The sequence below is a fragment of the Crinia signifera genome, unplaced genomic scaffold, assembly GCF_055691185.1.
Source record: "Crinia signifera unplaced genomic scaffold, ASM5569118v1 HAP2_SCAFFOLD_134, whole genome shotgun sequence".
Taxonomy (NCBI): domain Eukaryota; kingdom Metazoa; phylum Chordata; class Amphibia; order Anura; family Myobatrachidae; genus Crinia; species Crinia signifera.
Window position 1 is genome coordinate 285,125 of NW_028142027.1, and position 21,528 is coordinate 306,652.

Sequence of the window (21,528 nt, forward strand, 5' to 3'; positions counted from 1 at the left end):
TATATTTAGAGTTATGTTTTGTTACATAGATGGTAGTTTGTACTCTGTGGACTGACAGAAGACGTGGGTTAGCTTATCAGAGATTAGATTGATGTTTATTTATAATTTTATTTCTATTAACAGTATTTCACATAACCGCAGATTATACCCACTGTATTTGTATATTACAGTGCTTGAGGTTTAATTCTTACCAATTGCACAGAGGTAATAGATAATTAATAACCTCTTTATTCCGTGCTCCTGTACAAAGTGGCTTCCTGTAGTATTCTTTACTGATAGTTATTTTAATACACGGTGTTTGTGCCTGCTGCACTAAGTATTATAGTACCAAGTGCTTAGGTTCACTTCTCACAGATTGTGCAATTATAGTATATAAAGAATAACCCTGCTGCACTTGTTTATTAACGTGCAGATATTGCTTTTTGGACATACATATACTGAGCTATATCTGGTATATATGTTCTATAGGTGATAGTCGTACAACCCAGCTCATAAGGTAGATATGAATGGTTATTAGGTATGTTGCGGTAGTTGTGAAAATACTGCTACTGACAGTTATTTCACAGATATAATTACTGCCCTCAGCGTTTATTATTGCTGTATTGTATAATGGCTGGTATAGATACATAGATGACATCCTGATCATCTGGGAGGGCGAAGGAGAACTTCTAAGAGAATTTGTGGAGAAACTCAACAAGAACTCCCTTAATCTGAAATTGACCATGGAAATGAGCAAAAAATCCATAAATTTCCTAGACCTCACCTTGGAGATAGATGAAGCGGGCAATGTAACATCAGATATGTTCAGGAAGGCAACAGCCAGTAACAGTATCCTACATGCCACAAGCTCCCATCTCCCATCAACTATAAGGGGAGTACCGAAAGGAGAATTTCTCCGGACGAAGAGAAACTGTTCCAACAATACTAAATTTGAAACGAGAGCAAATGAACTAACGGAGAGACTCAAAGCAAGGGGGTATAGCAATAAAAACATCAAGAAAGGTCAGAGAGCTGCTAAACATCAAGCAAGAGAATCCTTAATATCCCCCAAAACTCAGAATAAAAATAAAAAAAGAGAAGAAAAAATTCGCTTTGTGGGTACTTTCTGTGCAGAATGGAAGGAGATACAGAATATTCTCCAGACACACTGGAATGTTCTCACAACAGACCAAGACCTAACTGAGATACTAGGAAGCAGAGTACATACCAGCTGGAGAAAATCTCTAAACCTACGGGACATCCTAGTACACAGTCATTATGTGAAAAACAAACCAGGAGAAAACAAATTCCAGGGATGTTATAAATGTGGAGACTGCAGTACCTGCAAATACGTCCAACAAACGAAAGAAGTTGAAGACAGATTTGGCCAAAAACACAAGATATATGACTTCATTAACTGCAAAACACAGGGAGTCATATATTGCCTAAACTGTCCCTGTGGAATAAAATACGTGGGCCTCACGAGCAGACAGATGCGAATAAGGCTTATGGAACATATCAGAGGCATAAAAAATGCAGAAAAAGATCGGAAAAACTTTAAGACCCTGACAAGCGTAGCCAGACATTTTTTAAAAAAGCATGGAGGGGATCCATCAGATTTAAAGATTTTTGGCCTAGAAAGAGTACGTCTTGGCATAAGAGGAGGAAATATGAAGAATGAACTCTTGAAAAAAGAATCAAGGTGGATCTTTCTAATGGACAGTATTGAACCACAAGGGATGAATGAATACAATCAATTCTCCTCATTTCTTTGAACATCCTAAGAGAACTAACCCTCAAAATTACAGTCTGATTATCAGTTATCATCAAATACAAAAAACATCTTTCCCACTAAACATAGGGATGATAACCATGATGTCTCTTTATAAAGCTTCATCATCTATTTCCTTTTTCGTACTCTTCTCATTTTTATGATCCCTCCCCTTTCTTTCCACATTTAAGGGTGGCCTATTTAGCTCCCTACCAAGGTCTGATACTAGGACAGAATCTCTAATAACACTTTTCGTACTCTTCTCATTTTTATGATCCCTCCCATTTCTTTCCACAGTTAAGGGTGGCCTATTTAGCTCTCTACCAAGGTCTGATACTAGGACAGAATCTCTAATAACACTTTAATAAATAAACAAACATCTCTCTCGGGTTCGAAACCCTTTCCTTTTACTTCAAAGAATAAATACTATTAAACAGTGGTCTGATAAATTATCTCTGTGTGATATCCAGGTTGGTCAACCTAGCACTGAAAATAACAGTCACACAATATATACATTTATAGAAAACATCTACATATGTTACCCAATTGTGAAATCTCGATATTTGGGAATTAACATACGAACTAGCAATATTGCACCTCATAATTCATCCAAAACAAAAAGGATGATAAAATATGAATATCACTGTATATTATCGTAATTATGTCCACATATATTTCATATAGAAAATAAAAAATAATATAAAACTAATAAAAATAATAAAAAATAAAAAATTAAATAATTGAAAAATGTATATATATAAATATTTATAAAAATAAAAAATGTTTTGAATGTAAAACCACAAAACCTTATCATCACAACTTGCACGGAGCGGTGGCCCCAACACGTAAAATTAATGTTAATAATGTACACTTCATACGGTTACACACTAATAGTAGATAAAATATGATAATTAAATAATAAGATATACTATGATCACAGCAGCTGTTCACACATTTTCTCACCTGTTTGTATTTATTTATTTTTCAGATCACGGTTTAACACAAAAATTTATCTATAAAACACTGCACATATAATAATAATAATAAAAAATAATAAAAACCTTTGTCTCTTATTATATTCTTTTCCCCCTCCCCCTTTTTCAATTATAAAGCACAAACTCTTTTCACCTTTTTCTCTATAAAAATATAAAAACATTTAAGATACATACTAAATTGACGATACAGAATATCACCATAAGAATGAGAAATGGACGAATAACATACTAAATGTAACAAAAAACTTTGAAGTATGTGTCATAAATTACGATATAATGACATTTACCACACACAGTGATTCATTCACTACAAAAGAAAGAATAGTGCAATACCAAAATGAAACGTGACTGACACTTCAAAACAAAAAGAAACGGAATAATGATAATTAAAAAATGAAAAAATAATAAATCCATATATTTTTCAAAGAAAACTACGTGATCATATCAAATTATGTCAGTGAACAGTTATAACAAGAACAGATAAACTACACTGTAAAACATATCTGTGTATATATACTTCTGAAATGAATAATAAGCAAGTAAAGAATAAAATAGGACACAATAGTAATTTTTCCCATACTGAACATGGTAATTAAGAGTAACCAATCATCAATCAGGGCGGGGGATTTAAACTCCTTCCAGAGGGCAGACGGGTTGATGCCCTGAGGAAGCTTGGTGAAACGGTCGTTGGCAACAATGACCTCAGCCCCCAATCATATGCCTCTAAAATATGCACTTTTATAATGTTGAAATGCAATGAAATGAAATGTATATGTTATGTTAAATAAATTGTACCAATAGCTATATCAATAGCCGAGACATAGCGACAGAAGTAGCGTGGGTGCGCGTCTAGCTGACAGGAGCCGGCTCACAGTCTCCGTGCAGTCCGTGAGATACGGAGCTGCCTTGATATACATAATAGACAGCAGCGGTATGAGTGTACTCTTTGGCTTTCTATAGCCGGCTCATAACCGCGGGGATACTGTTTAATAAACCTATTATAAGGCAACAATAAATGCTGTGAGTGATAACAGCGTATGTGAATTAACTGTCAGCGGCAGCCGCACTGGCTATAATAGACAGCAGCGGTATGAGTGTACTCTTTGGCTTTCTATAGCCGGCTCATAACCGCGGGGATACTGTTTAATAAACCTATTATAAGGCAACAATAAACGCTGTGAGTGATAACAGCGTATGTGAAGTAACTGTCAGCGGCAGCCGCACTGACTATAATAGACAGCAGCGGTATAAGTGTACTCTTTGGCTTTTTACAGCCGGCTCACAAACCGCGGGGATACTGTCAAATAAGCCTATAATAAGGCAATAATAAACGCTGTGAGTGATAACAGTGAAATAACTAACAGCGGCAGCTACACTGGTACCTATAGTAACATCTATTAATTAACTATCAGCAGCAGTAATTTCATACAGACAGCGGTGGTATGGGTATATTCTCTGGCATCTTACAGCCAACTCATAACCGCCGGAGGACTGTCCTATAAGCCCGCAAGACAGCAATAACATAACGCTGAGGGCAATAATAACAGCTGTAAAGTAACTGTCAGTTACAGTTTTTTCACACATACAGCGGCGATATGAGTACACTTCCTGGCTCATTATAGCCGACTCATAGCCGCCAGCAAACTGTCATATAAGCCCACAATACAGCAATAATAAACGCTGAGGGCAGTAATTATATCTGTGAAATAACTGTCAGTAGCAGTATTTTCACAACTACCGCAACATACCTAATAACCATTCATATCTACCTTATGAGCTGGGTTGTACGACTATCACCTATAGAACATATATACCAGATATAGCTCAGTATATGTATGTCCAAAAAGCAATATCTGCACGTTAATAAACAAGTGCAGCAGGGTTATTCTTTATATACTATAATTGCACAATCTGTGAGAAGTGAACCTAAGCACTTGGTACTATAATACTTAGTGCAGCAGGCACAAACACCGTGTATTAAAATAACTATCAGTAAAGAATACTCCAGGAAGCCACTTTGTACAGGAGCACGGAATAAAGAGGTTATTAATTATCTATTACCTCTGTGCAATTGGTAAGAATTAAACCTCAAGCACTGTAATATACAAATACAGTGGGTATAATCTGCGGTTATGTGAAATACTGTTAATAGAAATAAAATTATAAATAAACATCAATCTAATCTCTGATAAGCTAACCCACGTCTTCTGTCAGTCCACAGAGTACAAACTACCATCTATGTAACAAAACATAACTCTAAATATACACATTAGTCTGAGAGACTCAGAGAAAATAAGATCTGATACATAAAGATCTATTGCATAAAAATTCGCAACATTTAAGTGCAGAAGTATTTCTTCCCTAAATTGAATAGGGAGAAAAATGCTAATACAAAGCATATAAGAGGCATACAGGGATAAAATAACCCTATAATAATTTTGTTTGGGGAGCAGGGGTCATTGATATTTTAAACTTTATTTCTTTCTTTATCTTTCTATATTTTAAATATTTCACCTTTTAATGAACCTAATAAAAGTTAAATCTTAAAAATAAACATTATGATTGTCAGTGCACTTACAATATACTTACTTTTCTTGTAAAAATGTGTGTCTTGTTCTAAGTAGTAGGTGGCACCTCCTTTTTTGAGATAAAACATACAGGGGAACTTCCCCATGAATTCTTGTATTGGAGGAGATAAGACAATCTCATAAATATAAGACTGGTGCGGGAATCACCCTTTGTGTTTGTATATGTCTAACTAACTGGTGCTTTACCAGGTTCAGATACCCAGCACAGTATAACAAATAATATTGAATATTAAAATAATATAAAAGTACTTTAAGTATCAACTCAAACCCTCTGTAAGGATGTCGACATTCAGCCTGAGCCAGGACTTAACAAAGAGACAGGCAACATGGAATTCCAACTCCATGAATCTTTTTGGAGAATCAATAGGAGAGGCAAATGGAGATAAAAAACAAAATTGGTCAACTGACCTTTTAACTCTCAGAGATCTCCTGTTACAACAAACAAAAGTCCATTGGAATAAGGTGATGTTCGAGACATATTTAACAAATAACCTTACCCCTAGAGGATTAAGGCCAAAAATCTTCCCAGCCTTCGAATTGGAAGAAAAATTAAAACAAGAATGGGAAAAGACACTTTTGAACTGTTCGACTGAATTGATCAAAATATTAACTAAACATGATGAGATGAGAATGAAATTTTATACAGAGGAAATAAACAAGACAGGTGACAAACTTAAAGAATTTGAAAACCTGGAAGCCTTTCAGAAAACTTACCTTAAGTATAAAACAGAAGTTGAGAACTTTGAAAAAAATCTAATTGAAAGGAAACAAAATAAATTCCAAAGAGACTTAATGGACTACAGAAACAATACCATCTTTAAATGGAACACCAAGAAGTACAAAACAAGGAATGAGAGAGGTAGATATCAAAATGATTCCATCTCAGAACAAGAGACATCTGAGGGAGACTCCTCTGAACAATCATCAGTGGGCAGTGCCACCCCAACTAACAAATCACGCCCCCCTTTTTTAGGGATTGGACAAGGCAAAATAGGCCGCACAAGAGAACACGAAGAGGACGCAATAACAAGAAGAAGAAAGAAAAGGGAGAGGGGAGACTGGGGATACAACCCTCACAAGAGATTCAACCCGAATATGAGGTAGAATCACAAGATGCACTACGAGTAGTAAACCTCACAAATAAAGAACTTAACCAACATCATATAAAAATTCTATCCAAAGGCCTCTCATTCTCTCCTATCAAATCTATGGATAGATTTACAGTTGAGAAGGACCTAAACCTATTTGTTAGGAAGATTCTTTTAAAGAAGTTTTATGCAAACAAACAAACTCGTAATGACACATCAGAAACACAGATGATACCAACAGATCCCCAAGAAGAGGAGGCCCTTTTGGCTCTTCAAGAATTACTTGATGAAAATGAAGAGAGCAAAGAAACAAGTGAGCACAGGATGAGAGATACCTCACTTAGAAGAAAATCTACATTCTTCCCTAACTTTCAAACGTGTCCACAAGCAAAAACATACTTAGACCTAGTATCCCGTGATCTCAACAATCTCTATACTAATGACAGAAGGATAAAGACACACAACCTGACTAAAGAAGAATTCCAGGCATTACAGGAAATAAAAAAATGGGACGATCTTGAGATAAAACCATCTGATAAAGGGGGAAATATTGTGTTATGGAGCAAGGAGGCATACCAAGGGGAAATCATGCGACAACTCAATGACAGAGCATGTTATAAAAAACTAACATGTGACCCCACAGAGAACTTTTTGAAGAAATACCAAGACATCATAACGGACTACTCAATAAGAGGAGTGATTACTAAACAAGAAAAAGAATATCTGTGGGTAGAAAACCCCAAAACACCAACAATCTATGTCCTCCCAAAAATACACAAGAACTTGAACAAACCCCCGGGGAGACCCATAGTGTCGGGTATAGGAGGCCTAACGGAGAAGGCCAGTACATTTGTGGATAAACAACTAAGAAACTTTGTAATAGAACTTCCATCATATACAAGGGACACTATGGACATTCTCAAAAAGATTGAAAACCTAACAGTAACATCTGAAACATGGCTATGCACATGTGATGTAGAGTCTCTCTACACAAGCATAGACCATGAAAATGGCATACAAGCAGCCAAATATTTCCTTAACCAGAGGGAAAATGATGAATTTGATGACCTGATTATTCTTCTTCTACGATTTGTCCTAACAAACAACTACTTTGTATTCAATGAAAGATTCTACCTACAGACCCGGGGTACAGCTATGGGCAGTACGTGTGCTCCGACGTATGCCAATCTGTACCTCGGGTGGTGGGAGAAAGAATCTGTGTTTGCGTCCGAAAATGATCACTATACCAGCCACATTAATGGCTGGTATAGATACATAGATGACATCCTGATCATCTGGGAGGGCGAAGGAGAACTTCTAAGAGAATTTGTGGAGAAACTCAACAAGAACTCCCTTAATCTGAAATTGACCATGGAAATGAGCAAAAAATCCATAAATTTCCTAGACCTCACCTTGGAGATAGATGAAGCGGGCAATGTAACATCAGATATGTTCAGGAAGGCAACAGCCAGTAACAGTATCCTACATGCCACAAGCTCCCATCTCCCATCAACTATAAGGGGAGTACCGAAAGGAGAATTTCTCCGGACGAAGAGAAACTGTTCCAACAATACTAAATTTGAAACGAGAGCAAATGAACTAACGGAGAGACTCAAAGCAAGGGGGTATAGCAATAAAAACATCAAGAAAGGTCAGAGAGCTGCTAAACATCAAGCAAGAGAATCCTTAATATCCCCCAAAACTCAGAATAAAAATAAAAAAAGAGAAGAAAAAATTCGCTTTGTGGGTACTTTCTGTGCAGAATGGAAGGAGATACAGAATATTCTCCAGACACACTGGAATGTTCTCACAACAGACCAAGACCTAACTGAGATACTAGGAAGCAGAGTACATACCAGCTGGAGAAAATCTCCAAACCTACGGGACATCCTAGTACACAGTCATTATGTGAAAAACAAACCAGGAGAAAACAAATTCCAGGGATGTTATAAATGTGGAGACTGCAGTACCTGCAAATACGTCCAACAAACGAAAGAAGTTGAAGACAGATTTGGCCAAAAACACAAGATATATGACTTCATTAACTGCAAAACACAGGGAGTCATATATTGCCTAAACTGTCCCTGTGGAATAAAATACGTGGGCCTCACGAGCAGACAGATGCGAATAAGGCTTATGGAACATATCAGAGGCATAAAAAATGCAGAAAAAGATCGGAAAAACTTTAAGACCCTGACAAGCGTAGCCAGACATTTTTTTAAAAAAGCATGGAGGGGATCCATCAGATTTAAAGATTTTTGGCCTAGAAAGAGTACGTCTTGGCATAAGAGGAGGAAATATGAAGAATGAACTCTTGAAAAAAGAATCAAGGTGGATCTTTCTAATGGACAGTATTGAACCACAAGGGATGAATGAATACAATCAATTCTCCTCATTTCTTTGAACATCCTAAGAGAACTAACCCTCAAAATTACAGTCTGATTATCAGTTATCATCAAATACAAAAAACATCTTTCCCACTAAACATAGGGATGATAACCATGATGTCTCTTTATAAAGCTTCATCATCTATTTCCTTTTTCGTACTCTTCTCATTTTTATGATCCCTCCCCTTTCTTTCCACATTTAAGGGTGGCCTATTTAGCTCCCTACCAAGGTCTGATACTAGGACAGAATCTCTAATAACACTTTTCGTACTCTTCTCATTTTTATGATCCCTCCCATTTCTTTCCACAGTTAAGGGTGGCCTATTTAGCTCTCTACCAAGGTCTGATACTAGGACAGAATCTCTAATAACACTTTAATAAATAAACAAACATCTCTCTCGGGTTCGAAACCCTTTCCTTTTACTTCAAAGAATAAATACTATTAAACAGTGGTCTGATAAATTATCTCTGTGTGATATCCAGGTTGGTCAACCTAGCACTGAAAATAACAGTCACACAATATATACATTTATAGAAAACATCTACATATGTTACCCAATTGTGAAATCTCGATATTTGGGAATTAACATACGAACTAGCAATATTGCACCTCATAATTCATCCAAAACAAAAAGGATGATAAAATATGAATATCACTGTATATTATCGTAATTATGTCCACATATATTTCATATAGAAAATAAAAAATAATATAAAACTAATAAAAATAATAAAAAATAAAAAATTAAATAATTGAAAAATGTATATATATAAATATTTATAAAAATAAAAAATGTTTTGAATGTAAAACCACAAAACCTTATCATCACAACTTGCACGGAGCGGTGGCCCCAACACGTAAAATTAATGTTAATAATGTACACTTCATACGGTTACACACTAATAGTAGATAAAATATGATAATTAAATAATAAGATATACTATGATCACAGCAGCTGTTCACACATTTTCTCACCTGTTTGTATTTATTTATTTTTCAGATCACGGTTTAACACAAAAATTTATCTATAAAACACTGCACATATAATAATAATAATAAAAAATAATAAAAACCTTTGTCTCTTATTATATTCTTTTCCCCCTCCCCCTTTTTCAATTATAAAGCACAAACTCTTTTCACCTTTTTCTCTATAAAAATATAAAAACATTTAAGATACATACTAAATTGACGATACAGAATATCACCATAAGAATGAGAAATGGACGAATAACATACTAAATGTAACAAAAAACTTTGAAGTATGTGTCATAAATTACGATATAATGACATTTACCACACACAGTGATTCATTCACTACAAAAGAAAGAATAGTGCAATACCAAAATGAAACGTGACTGACACTTCAAAACAAAAAGAAACGGAATAATGATAATTAAAAAATGAAAAAATAATAAATCCATATATTTTTCAAAGAAAACTACGTGATCATATCAAATTATGTCAGTGAACAGTTATAACAAGAACAGATAAACTACACTGTAAAACATATCTGTGTATATATACTTCTGAAATGAATAATAAGCAAGTAAAGAATAAAATAGGACACAATAGTAATTTTTCCCATACTGAACATGGTAATTAAGAGTAACCAATCATCAATCAGGGCGGGGGATTTAAACTCCTTCCAGAGGGCAGACGGGTTGATGCCCTGAGGAAGCTTGGTGAAACGGTCGTTGGCAACAATGACCTCAGCCCCCAATCATATGCCTCTAAAATATGCACTTTTATAATGTTGAAATGCAATGAAATGAAATGTATATGTTATGTTAAATAAATTGTACCAATAGCTATATCAATAGCCGAGACATAGCGACAGAAGTAGCGTGGGTGCGCGTCTAGCTGACAGGAGCCGGCTCACAGTCTCCGTGCAGTCCGTGAGATACGGAGCTGCCTTGATATACATAATAGACAGCAGCGGTATGAGTGTACTCTTTGGCTTTCTATAGCCGGCTCATAACCGCGGGGATACTGTTTAATAAACCTATTATAAGGCAACAATAAATGCTGTGAGTGATAACAGCGTATGTGAATTAACTGTCAGCGGCAGCCGCACTGGCTATAATAGACAGCAGCGGTATGAGTGTACTCTTTGGCTTTCTATAGCCGGCTCATAACCGCGGGGATACTGTTTAATAAACCTATTATAAGGCAACAATAAACGCTGTGAGTGATAACAGCGTATGTGAAGTAACTGTCAGCGGCAGCCGCACTGACTATAATAGACAGCAGCGGTATAAGTGTACTCTTTGGCTTTTTACAGCCGGCTCACAAACCGCGGGGATACTGTCAAATAAGCCTATAATAAGGCAATAATAAACGCTGTGAGTGATAACAGTGAAATAACTAACAGCGGCAGCTACACTGGTACCTATAGTAACATCTATTAATTAACTATCAGCAGCAGTAATTTCATACAGACAGCGGTGGTATGGGTATATTCTCTGGCATCTTACAGCCAACTCATAACCGCCGGAGGACTGTCCTATAAGCCCGCAAGACAGCAATAACATAACGCTGAGGGCAATAATAACAGCTGTAAAGTAACTGTCAGTTACAGTTTTTTCACACATACAGCGGCGATATGAGTACACTTCCTGGCTCATTATAGCCGACTCATAGCCGCCAGCAAACTGTCATATAAGCCCACAATACAGCAATAATAAACGCTGAGGGCAGTAATTATATCTGTGAAATAACTGTCAGTAGCAGTATTTTCACAACTACCGCAACATACCTAATAACCATTCATATCTACCTTATGAGCTGGGTTGTACGACTATCACCTATAGAACATATATACCAGATATAGCTCAGTATATGTATGTCCAAAAAGCAATATCTGCACGTTAATAAACAAGTGCAGCAGGGTTATTCTTTATATACTATAATTGCACAATCTGTGAGAAGTGAACCTAAGCACTTGGTACTATAATACTTAGTGCAGCAGGCACAAACACCGTGTATTAAAATAACTATCAGTAAAGAATACTCCAGGAAGCCACTTTGTACAGGAGCACGGAATAAAGAGGTTATTAATTATCTATTACCTCTGTGCAATTGGTAAGAATTAAACCTCAAGCACTGTAATATACAAATACAGTGGGTATAATCTGCGGTTATGTGAAATACTGTTAATAGAAATAAAATTATAAATAAACATCAATCTAATCTCTGATAAGCTAACCCACGTCTTCTGTCAGTCCACAGAGTACAAACTACCATCTATGTAACAAAACATAACTCTAAATATACACATTAGTCTGAGAGACTCAGAGAAAATAAGATCTGATACATAAAGATCTATTGCATAAAAATTCGCAACATTTAAGTGCAGAAGTATTTCTTCCCTAAATTGAATAGGGAGAAAAATGCTAATACAAAGCATATAAGAGGCATACAGGGATAAAATAACCCTATAATAATTTTGTTTGGGGAGCAGGGGTCATTGATATTTTAAACTTTATTTCTTTCTTTATCTTTCTATATTTTAAATATTTCACCTTTTAATGAACCTAATAAAAGTTAAATCTTAAAAATAAACATTATGATTGTCAGTGCACTTACAATATACTTACTTTTCTTGTAAAAATGTAATTCATTCAGCAGGCTTGTAAATTTGCTAGTAAGCATAAAGCAGAGGCTGTTAGTAGTTAGTTCCGCCCACTTGGGCTATCGTGGCTTCAGTTTGATGCCAACAGATAAATATCAGGCTTATAGTTAACACTTTTTGTATGAAAAAGCTGTAGTCCCAGCAGCCTTAGACACTTTCTAGTGTTCATTCTAGCACCCGCCATATTTGAAAACCCATGCAGTTCCTCTTCCCTGCCTGGGGTGTCGTTGTCTGCTGTGGTATTTTTAGCACAGGCCTGGTTTGCTTATCAGTGCTGATCTATAGACCACACTGTGCTAAAACCTCTACAGCAGACAGTGACACCCCAGGCAGGGAAGAGGAACTGCATGGGTTTTCAAATATAGGGGGTGCTAGAATGAAGACTAACTTTCTGTAGCATAGGTACAGGTGGCCACTTGTTATTTGGAAATATTCCTGGGCTCCAGATTCCTGGTTCACAGCTTTACTCTGGTTAACACTCCAGATAGATCATCTCAGGGTCCGCCCACCGGAAGGGTAATCTCCTGTGTATATGAAACTTGGACCGAAAAACACTGACCCGACGCATTTATCCATCTATAAAAGTCTCAGCGGCTTCCTATCCCTGAGGAATAAGCTGAGTTCTTATAGGCGGAGAAACGCGTAAGCCCTATCCATGAGGAAGCCGCTGAGATTTTATATGCGGAGGTACGTGTAAGACCTAGCCTCGGGGAAGCCGCTGAGATTTTATAGGCGGAGAAACGCGTTGGTCAGTGTTTTTTTTTGGTACCAGTTTCATAGATACAGGGTTTAACTCTTATAGTACCTCCGGCGCCCTCACCGGAAACTCGTTGTCCCCCTTCTTTCACAATTTTAAATTAACGCCCATTCCATTAAGTAGTTGGGATTAATATTCCTGCTCTAAATGTCTCTCAGTTGTATAGATGCAACTTTGATCATATAATTGCTGGTGTTTTGAGACAGCTTGAAGCATGAAGATCCCTTCCTCTCTCGTTGCTGGGGAGGGCGGCGGTATTGCAATCTATTGTGTTTCCAAAGATATCATATTGTATGCAAATGATCCTTATTAGTTTATACAGCTTTTTTTACATTTCTATGGTTGGACAAAAAACTCTGTATTTTTAGAGTGTGTGTATATATATATATATATATATATATATATATATATATATATATATATATATATATATATATGATACAGAAGTACCAACACACTCGCCATTCCTAGGAATGGGGTGCAAACAGCACCCACATCCCAGGGTGGGGTGCGGTGGCCTGTGACCACACACTCTAGTAAATACAAACACAGGGGACCCAGCACTCACTACAACAAACTAACTCACCTTAACATTCAAATAATCAATAAATAAATAATGGGGTTTTAGTTCATGAATTGATGCATTTAAGCTTGCAGCCCATCGCCAAGGCACCCCATTTCACTGCAAGATAGATATATATATATATATATATATATATATATATATATATATATATAATATTGCAAAAGGGGGGGAGGGGTTTCAGAGGGTGCTTTTGATAGTAAAACAATCACTTTATGTTGACATCAACATTTAATATAAAATGTACAAACATATAAAAAGCCCATAACAGGGTATCAAATGTACACAAGTGGTGAACAATTGTATGTAGGTACAACTCAGTTCAGTTCAGGTGATCTTTTTGGTCGAAAACAAAGACCAACGCGTTTCGTCATGTCATGACTTCATCAGGGGCAGAAAATGCAACCGACAATAACTGTAAGTCGTAACAGTACAAATTGAGTGATCTACTCACAATCATAATAAAGTACAAATTAAAAAATACAGAAGGCAAGAACAGAGATGGAGATGGGGGAGAAGAACAATAACCAAGATGGGTGTATCACCTATGTTATATAATGAGTATCCCAAAACACCACATGGTGGTATAAAATACATATATAATATATACATATAATATATATAATATACATATATAATATATATGTAGTGCCCGGTGGCGTCCCTCCACTTTATGCTGGGTGTTCAGTGAAGTAACTTAAGAAGCTGGTACCGTCCGCTAAAACAGCGTTCAGCTGTGTAGACAGGTACAGAACCGTTGGTATACATCTGCCTGCTGTGTCATTTTTTTGCCTGAGTGACACTGCATCCCCATAATGCTACATATATATATATATATCTAGATAGGCAGAGGGGGGCCTGGGAATACTGCATTTAGACGCCTATACCCAATCAGTTTTTTTACACTACATTTTAGACTGCTGAATTGCTACACACCCCTAAATCCACCTTGCCTGCTTTGGCTATGCAGGATATCTTATTTACTCACACATACTTAGCGTGGTTAGCCATAAACAAAAAATTGGGGCATAGGCAGGTGTGACGCGCTACATTACTTTCTGGGGTGACCACTAATTTTTTCCCGCGATCACTTAATGCCACATATCTGACCTGGAAATCTAGGGGGATCTCAGCCATCAGGGATGTGTTCGACCCTGGGGGGGGGGATTTGTTACCCTTTCAAGAATTGGGTTCTAAAGAAATTAGCAATAAAGACTTTTTTTATGTATATATATATATATATTCTTATGCAGATTAGCTCCGGTGCCAGGACCATATAAATTTTAGACAGAAAGCACTTACCCCCCTCTTGCTGAGAAGGACAGAGGCTGACACACGGATGATAGTTGAAGAAAGGAAAACGTTTATTGTACAATCATATTGCACAAAAATGACAGCTGTACACCTGACAGCTGTTTCAACTGCGTACTCGCAGTTTTCATCAGAGATGAAGCACACAGAAATGGAGCCTGTTTAAAAAACATGCATATTACGCCAAAAGTTATGTTAATGAGGACAACCAGACCTCCACTGACGTTAGCAATACATCAGCAGGAGTGAGTGACAGTGGGAGGGGAGCGCATAATAGGGTAACCCCGGAGTCTCAGCATAGCGACGGCTCCGGGATTCCCTTGTGCACTAAGCGGTACTATGCGGCGGCTGTCATTAGCGGTACAGACGCGCCGCTGGTGAACCTGGCGCTGTGTGGGGACTAAGAGTGACTCATATATATATATATATATAGATATCCAGAGAAAAAGGGGGATGTATGGTGCCACCTGTGTTTCTGGACTAATAAATAACCTAGTAGTATGGTTATGATAGGTAACCTTTCTAAGAGGGGGGGGGGGGTAGTCAGCTGGTCCTTTAAGGAGAAACACCTTGGTAAGGGGTGTAAATACAAATAGCAGCAAAATTGGATAAAGGAAAATAGCGTCTACCTATACCTATATAAGAAGCGTATCCAGTTGTAAAAAACAAAGGATTTTTATTCAAGTACACAGTACTAGTTAAAAGAGCAAACAATGGGTAAAAATAGAAAAAACACTTATACGTAAAATATGCGAAATATTATAAAAAGGCCTACAAAAGAATTCGCTATATAAAAAAAGGGGGTGAAGGGGGAGGGAGATAAAGCTGTAATAAGTAAATAAAACAGGATTAAGGAGAAAAAAACGTTTTCTTAAAAGCTGAAGTGGAGTGTCACTTATCTAATAGGGAGGAGTCAGCAGGCTGTACCCAACGCGTTTCGTCGTAGAGACTTCATCAAGGGGTGAGGGAGGTGAGTGCCTGGAGCTCTATTTATACTGTATAGGTATGATGGACATAATTGTGAGGTCACTTCCTGTGGGATGTGCCTATCGTTTCTAAAGTGGGCAGAATCGTGAATAACTGTCTATGATCTAACTAGATGTTTATGTGGCACGACCCTGATGCTTACTGTCTAAAGCATAGTTGTTAAAAGACACATTAAGTAGCAGAAATAAAGTTAATAACGATCGTGGGTACAATGCCCCACCTCCGGTGGGCGGACGTTACTTCCGCCCCGCTTCCTGTGTACAGTGTTGTTAAAAGTATGTTCACTTTCCGCCACTCGTCGGCGGAAGTGTATGCATGCCCCACTTCCTTCTTGTAGTGGGCTGCTTCTCATTCGTTGTTGCGAGTGACAATCATTGTTCAGCCGGGCACTTGGGTTTTTGCTCTGTGTATTCGGATATGTTGTCTCCCGGCGGCGGCCATTTTGTGGGGGGTTTTCATATCTTTTTCATGGTGGAACGGCCATCTTTCTGGAGACAGATGTGTGAATTCAGTGTTCATACTTGTTTTAGCTCATGGGATTGTAGTGGCGATTTCAATTGGACATGGGAATGGAGAATGAAATATATTCATATAAATTCATGGTTATATTCACACAGTATATTTACAATTCGGGTTCCTAATAAAACGAATAAGTATATATGATTATAAAGCCATAAAGATATAAGCATATAAATTGTATAAAAATAGCAGCGTTTTTTAGAGATATAGCAGCAGTGAGACCAATTAGTATAGCAGCAGTGTGGTATATCAAGGCTATAATAGCCTGTGGATAGGTATAAAATAAGTGCCATGGTACTCATAGGGCAATAGTGCCTTGAAGATGTGATAAGAGGAGTGCAAATAATACTTGATGAAGATATATACATTTTTTAATATTATTTATAGACATTTTGTGAATGAGTGAGACTAAGGCAGTGGTTCCCAAACTGTGTGCCGTGGCTCCCTGGGGTGCCTCGGGACACATGCAGGGGTGCCCTGGGTTGGTAGTCCAGGACCAACTCAAATTATTAACGGTTAATTATTTATAAGCAAAAGCAATGCTGGTGGCTGCCATTAATAAAATGTGTACAAACAGAAGCAAATCCTGTCCTTTACCACATACCTGACCCAAAGAATCACATATAAACCCAATCTAATAAATTTATTTTTGGCCTAGGGGTGCCGTGAAAAAATTTTGATACTCTAGGGTGCTGTGATTCAAAAAAGATTGGGAACCCCTGGACTAAGGTGATGCATAAATAATTTTTTAATTTTTATTTTATTTTGATGAGGGGTGGGAAATACATAATGAAGAAGGAAAGAGTGAGAGAGAGAATAAAAGGAGAAAGAAAAAGGGGGATGAGAAATGAGTCCTGGTGCCAGCCAATTGTCCATATCATGAGGTTTTCTTCCTTGTACTGTCTGTACATTACAGAACCTGTTATTCTCAGGTGGTCACCCGTCCTGGTACTGGACAGGCCCGGACACTGCTTGGCTGCCAAGATCTGACGGGTTTGGGCATTGCCAGCGTGGTATGACTGTTTTTCGTGTGCCCAAAACCTCTCGGAAGTAAGTGCCTTCTTGCTCGGACATGAAGAAGGACCGAGAGAAAAGGGGGGGAGGGGGGGAACAAGGAGAGAAAAAGAAAGAAAAAAAAAAAAGGGGGATAGTATGGTGGACGTGAGGGAGTGAGTTATAAGAACTGAATGGGGATGTGGATATAATGAAGTGTATTCTTACGGAACCTTTACAGAAATGGAGCGATTTCATATCCCTCATTAAGACCATTTGGGTGTAATGTCTGGAGCTGGAATATCCAGTACATTTCCCTTTGTGATAGCTTCTGTGCCAGGTCGCCTCCTCTTTCTCTCAAGTACACATGTTCGATAGCTTTGAAGGTGAGATCTTCCGGATTCGATGCGTGTGCCGTATTAAAGTGTCTAGGGATTGCATGATTGTCCAATTTGTTCTTAATGCTTCTCACATGTTCTTGTATTCTTATCTTCAGGGGGCGCTTGGTCTTACCGACATATTTCTTCCCGCACGTACACTCTAGCAGGTAGATGACAGAGGTCGAGTTGCAGTTCATGAATTCCTTAATTTGGAACTCCTTGTTGTCTCCTGTGTCTGTAAAACTTCTCCTGTTCGGATGGAGATATTTGCAAATCACACATTTGCCACATTTGTAAGATCCTTTGCACTGAGGTAGCTTCGTGGAGGGTTTGATGGTCTTTAGCATGCTGGGTGCAAGTATGTCCTTTAGGTTCTTGGATTTCCTATAGACTATGTCAGGTCTAGGTGGTAAGATCTCTTTTAGTAAGGGGTCCATCAGAAGTATCCCCCAATGTTTCTGTAGAGACTTTCTGGTGGTATCTTCATGTCGATCATATGTAGTAATAAAGGATACGTTTTCTTTCTTTTCCTCTTCTTTGTTCTTATACGTAAGTAAAGTAGTGCGATTTGTGTTCCTTGTTCTCTCTGCTGCCTTTGGGATGAGGTTGGTCGGATATTGTTTCTCCTCAAATCTTTGTCCATACAGGGTAAGTTGGTCTTCAGGTCTGCTGCAATTTCTTTTAATTCTGTGAAATTGTGAATATGGAATATTGTTCTTCCATCTTTTCAAATGGTTACTCCTGTGGTGCAGATAGCTATTTTTATCCACGCTCTTAACAAAGTTTTCAGTTGCTACTTTGCTGTTTTCCTTCATCAGGATTAGGTCCAAGAATTCAATTTCTTCTTTTTGTACATTTGATGTGAATTTTAGGTTCATATCATTAATGTCCAGATTTTTTAAAAATTCATAAAACTGTGACTCTGTTCCATCCCATACGATTAAAATGTCATCTATATAACGTTTATATAGTATTATCGCGCTTTTGACATCTTGATTATTGTAGATGTGTACATTGTCCCAGTGTCCCAAAAAAAGATTAGCGAAACTTGGCGCAAAAAAAGTCCCCATTGCTGTTCCGCATTGCTGTAAGTAAAATTTATCCTGAAATTTAAAATAATTGTGGTGTAAGATAAAAAGCATCACAAGCATCACAAATAAAATCTCTATGATCGGCGGTGTAGTCGTCTTACTCCAGTCGTGACACGTGAGTCGTCCTGAGTAGAATAGTGCTGGCGGTAATAGCGCTGCTGCTTGTATACCCCTGCTCGTATACCCCTGCTCCTGCCGTATCTATAGATTAGCAACCTTACGTAACTACATGATACTCCTGCCCCAAAACTCACCACAGCTGACCCCTCTTGTGCACTTTGAGCCGGATTAAGACCTGCTCGATAAGCAACGTATATTCATTGCCGACCCTTTAATGCTTTCAATAGCACGTGAGCAGATGTGTAACACATCCGCTTGCATACAGCCGTAGGGAGGAAAAATCATTTGATGCTCGCTCACCTTCGAATTATTTTTGCAGCCTTCGCTTTGAAAAAGTAAGTCTGGCGACCCCCCTCCTACCCCACTCTCCCTCACAACAACCCCAGACCACCAGACGACCTATCCAGAAAAAACAGCGGTGCCAGGAGGCCCGTTTGCGGCTCTCAGAGCACTGCGGCCTAGCGTCCCATCAAGCCGGGACCTCGAGTAGGCAGCCCACCCGCCGCCGGAGCTCCGCATCGGAGATCGCGGGAGGACCGCTCCAGGGACGAAGCCCGGACACTGCACCCTCACCCAACGCCCCGCTGACGCTGCCGGACCCCTTCCCGGGCTCCTAACCCCCTCACCTGACACGGTAAGCTGCATATAAGCTTACACAGTCCCAGCGGCGGCCATCTTGGATAGCGGGGACAGCTGCAGACGCGCTCCCACGCTGCCTCCCAGCTACAACCACGCAGCCCAAACAGCGTCTGGAGCCTGCATAAGCCCCCCACAGCCCTGTATGTGGCCAAGCTCAGGCAGTTAAAGCACCTCTCTCCGAGGGAGGCACAAGAATAGGAGCGGCGGCCATATTGGTTGGGGCAGGCCCAAATCACAGCAGGGATATATGGACACGGCGGCCATATTGGTTGAGGCAGAGGCTCATTATATCTGCACAGCTCCCCGCTAAACAGTGAGCACCAAACGAGGGACCCCTACCCAACCAGCCTACACTACAGCACTGCTGGTACCACCAGCCATTATAACTGCTGCGTACCCAACGCAGTGTCCCCTCTCCATTTCCAGCCTGGGAGCCTCAGCCTGACAGCAATACAACAGTCAAGGCAGCCGCCCACCCTCCCATTCATATCAGCCTGCCCAGCCACTTTGAACCCACAGCTCTTGCCCGCTGCCAACATCATTTGCCCCCCGATTGTCCTCCCACATATAGCAGCTGCAGAAGACTTGCCAGCCCCCTCTTGGCCGTGTGGTGCAACCCCCTCACCAGCAGACTCACCCCCTTCTCCACTTATAGCACCCAAAAGAGATCAGCCCGTGTGAACACACAGGAGACTCACTGAGCTGCTCCGTATTGGAAAAGATATTAACATCAGGAGGCGTGGCCAAGTCATAGTGAAGAGAGCAGACGCATCCAGCCTGGGCTTCCGCTCAGCTCTCTCCCCACATATCCTCCTAAAATCATCTCCTCAGATAACCGTGACACACCGCCTATCCGCAATACCTGGCACAGCCGGCGACGGAAAATCAGCTCAAGGGCAGGTCCCTGAGCAGATAGAAGAGTGAGACTCCCCACATTCAATATAGCTCACCTCCCTCCGTGGAGGTCACGCTACCCAACATGCCTGTCTGAGTAAATTCTTAGACTCGCTAGGACCGAAGCTATCCCTCTCTACTGATCACCTCCGCCATTTCCACTCCACAAATACCACGTCTACACCCTGGTTGCTGATTTCGGCCCCCATCGGCCTTGTTCACTATGTCTCAGAGAAACAAGAAAACTCCCCAGCCAACCGGAAATTTCTTTGGCTCCAAATCCAAGAGCTCTTCAGGCAACATGCAGCTCTCAGATTCTCCCTCCCACCCTGGAACGGTAGAAACATCCATAGACCCCCAGATCCAAGCAGTGATGTCCGGGCTACTGGAAGGGGTACAAAGTGCCTTCAAACAAGAGCTCGCCAAGGCAGTCTCGGAGTTCAGGTCCGACTTGACAGCCTTGGGCACCAGAACTGACGATTTAGAATCTAAAACTGACGACTTATGCCGCTCTCAATCCCGTCTGGATAAGGAACTCTCCAGACTTCACGAAGAGATAGAGACGCTTAAAGAAAGACAAGAAGACCAAGAAAATCGCTCTCGGCGTAACAACTTGCGCATCCGCAACGTAGCGGAAACCGTTCCCGGTTCCTCTCTACCAACGTTCCTGAAAGAATTCTTCCAACAAATAGCTCCATCGCTAACAGACGAGGATTGCCTTTTGGATAGGGCCCACAGAGCCCTTCGCCCGAAACCCCCGGCTTCACAACCCCCAAGAGACATTATAGTCCGTTTCCACTATTATCAAACAAAA

At 39.3% G+C, this 21,528-nt stretch overlaps 1 protein-coding gene and 1 pseudogene across 6 annotated transcripts in view; one reads left to right on the plus strand and one right to left on the minus strand.

Annotated features, from left to right (window-relative positions):
- Positions 1-21,528, plus strand: part of LOC146053262 (uncharacterized) — a 137,684-nt gene that overhangs the window by 95,216 nt on the left and 20,940 nt on the right. The gene's annotated exons all lie outside the window — the stretch shown is intronic.
- On the minus strand, positions 17,505-17,624 carry LOC146053270 (5S ribosomal RNA; annotated as a pseudogene).